We start from the raw sequence: 3,577 nt of genomic DNA on the forward strand, positions 1-3,577 counted from the left end.
ATCAAACTAAAAAGATACAACTCAGTGAAATGACAGTGCATAAAAACAATGTGAAATGTGAAACAAACATTATAAACCCATCTAAACAATCACTAAATATTATGTTGTGCGCGTTGAGATTAAATACAAATCACAAAATAAACAATAAACAGTGATAATAACATTGTGGTCTATAAGTGCAAAACTGTAAGGCAGTTCGAAAAAAAATTGCACAATTACAAATTCTACTCCACTACTCATACTAACGAACTTTTACAAACCAAATTGAATACTACACCATAATTTCAACCATTCAACTATGAACGAATTGGCGCAGTGGTAGCACTGTCAGATTTTTGTAGCAACTAAACGTTCGAGCAACCTGGGTTCAAACCTCAACGACGCCGAAATTTTTGTGAGAAATAAAAACTTGTTTCTCGTGCTCAATAGCAGCCAACAGACGACTGAGATTAACTACCTAATTAATTTATAAAACTTCTGTACATAACAACACACAAGATGGCGTTAGTGTGCGAAAGATGTAACTTGGAGATTAAAGGAAGAGACTTCATACAATGCACTTCTTGTATGAACTATTTTCATTTGGACTGTACAAGTACAAGTCAAGAATACTTCTATTACCTAACAATAGAAAAAAGAAAATTGTTAAAGTGTGACACATGTCAATATACTAGCAAGAACTCCAAACCCACATCACCTGCTTCGCTACGTCATGATAACATCACGATTCGAAATCGTCACAGACATAATGTGCATATCGACAACTCTATCACCGCATTGTCCCTTGATGATGATGACTCATCATTTGTGTCCACTTCAAACACCAACTTAGCAAGCAGTTGTCCTGATCTAAATGTCACTCACTCAGAAAAGTTAGAACAAATGGCGAAACAAATTACTGAGCTCAAGCAAAAACTGGAAAGTGCTGAAAATGAAATAAGTAATTTATTATCCGAAAACTACACGCTGAAAAAAGAAATACAAGGACGAAACTCACAAATAAGTCAACTAAAAGAAATATGCACATCAACGCCAACAAAACAAAGCACAAACAAAAAAAAGAATAGGAAGAGTAAATGCAAGAACAGATTAGATTTTACACAACATGAAAACCTGGAAAAACAGCACTTCTTGGATGGGGATCAACTTGTTGTTGTAACTCCGTCTACTACAGCCGATGTATTACCAAATTCTCAAAATAAACCTACCCCATTGATTGAATCATCCTTATCTGCAAATGAAGATAAAAATACAACAAATAGCAAGAATAAACAAGCAAGTATTTTTATTATTGGAGATGAACAAGCACGGGGACTTGCGGCTCGACTTACAAAAACACGAGCGAACAAATGGAACGACGTGTATAGCATCACCGGAATTGTGATGCCCGATGCAACTTCGAGGGACGTGCTGCGAAGTATTGATGACTTATCCGGAAAACTGACTAAAGACGACATAATCGTTTTATTGACTGGTCGCCATGACTCAAATCCTAATATTGTATTTTCAAGTTATTGTGTAGCGCTCAACAAATTAAGACATTGTAAGGTTATTGTATTGCCTGTTAATGATAACAAGTACCTAAATGAGAAAAAATTAAATAATGAATTGAACTTGCTAACATCTTCATTCTCAAACAGTTCCTTTATTAGCGCTAGTCAGATAAATGTCGGACACACTCAATTTTCAAAACCTTTTGTGCATCAAGTTAAATGTTGTAATTGACTATCCAAAGTATAAAACTGATTTTATAAATAATTTGGGAAGAACGACCTTACCACTGAGCGTAAAAAGAAATTCAAACTGCAAATCTCAACCAGCCATTACGAAAACTCATCAGTTCTTAAAGGGTACGATTCCATACTACTTTAAAAAGGTCAGGCGGGTTCCAAATATAGTATTATCACCTAAGGCAACTCCACTTGATACTGATCCCACAGGTAGTTCCTCAAAGAATGAGTTTTTTCGTGAATAAACAAAATAATACCAAACTACTGATATTTCACCAAAATTTTGCAGGCATATTAAATAAATTAAATAGACTTGAAATAGCTTTGGATGAGCTTCGGGAAAATGGTAAAAATATTAGTGTAATATGCGGCACAGAAACTTTTCTCAAACCTGGAGATGAGAAAAATTTAAGGCTCAAAGACTTTAAGTTAGCGAATCATTACTCTAGACCAAAACAACGGAGAGGAGGCGTTTGTATTCTGGTTAAAAAGCATGTATTATTCAATACAATAGGTCTGGCTCAGGAGTATGCTACTTGCAAACATTTTGAATGTTGTGGCATTGAGATTAAAAATAGTAATTTGGTTGTACTGTCTATCTATCGCACCCCAGATTCAGACTTAGATATTTTCTTCTCTAAACTTGAAGGGTTATTATCTAGGTTGATGAGAAAGAATAGAAAAAAAATAATCATTGCAGGTGACTTGAACATTGATACTATAAACAAAACTCGACACTCGACCAGGCTAACAAATCTGTTACACACTTATAGTATGACACTTCATGTAACTGCACCTACCAGACTCAATAGATGTATAGATCACATTATTAGTAATACAAAACATGCTATATGTTCGATCCATGATTTTACCATATCAGATCACACCGCCCAACTTGTTGAGTTTAACATTAAAATGAAAAACCCGATTTCACAATGGTTTCAGACTAAAAGGGATTACAGTAGTGAGAATGTTAAAAAATTTCATTATTGTATCACATCTTTGTCATTCTCCAATATACTGGAAGAAACAAGTACTGACAAAGCATTTGACGAATTTCATTCAATATTTTCTTTATTTTATAATTTATGTTTTCCCAAAATACAGGTCAAGATAGTTAAAAAATTCAATAATGCTAGATGGATAACTAAAGGGGTTAAAAAATGCAGCAAAACTAAAAGACATTTGTATAAAAATTATCAATTTGCCAATAAAAGTGACAAACCATTGCGTAAACATGAATATAAAATGTATTCCAGAATTCTACGTCGATGCATTTCTGGTATACAAAGACAGGGGAATAAAAGAAAATTAATTAATTCCAGAAATAAATCTAAAGCAGCCTGGAGTATTATTACATCACATATATCGGACTCAATATCTAAAACAGATATTAGTGAAATTAAATATAATAACGAAACAGTAACACATCCGATTGAAATAGCAAACACTTTCAATAATTTCTTTATCGAAACCACCAATTGTGATATTCAAGGACAATATAATAGTACATTTGTCGCTGACGGCTGCCAGCCTAGCATGTTTCTTCGTCCTACTTGTCCTGAAGAAGTCCACAAAATAATCATGGGGCTGAAAAACAGCAATTCTGTTGGATATGATGATATTTCTACAATGATTTTGAAACAAGTTGCGTTTCATATTGCTCCGATTCTGAGCTATATTATTAACATATCGTTCAGTGAAGGCGTATTTCCGACTTCACTAAAATTTTCAGTTGTTAAACCTATACTCAAAAAAGGTGATAAGACAGACCCCAATAACTTTAGGCCGATAACATTAATTCCAATTATATCAAAAATTTTCGAAAAAGTAGTTCATATTAGACT

This window comes from Ostrinia nubilalis, chromosome 19 (genome assembly GCF_963855985.1).
Source record: "Ostrinia nubilalis chromosome 19, ilOstNubi1.1, whole genome shotgun sequence".
In the NCBI taxonomy this organism is placed as follows: domain Eukaryota; kingdom Metazoa; phylum Arthropoda; class Insecta; order Lepidoptera; family Crambidae; genus Ostrinia; species Ostrinia nubilalis.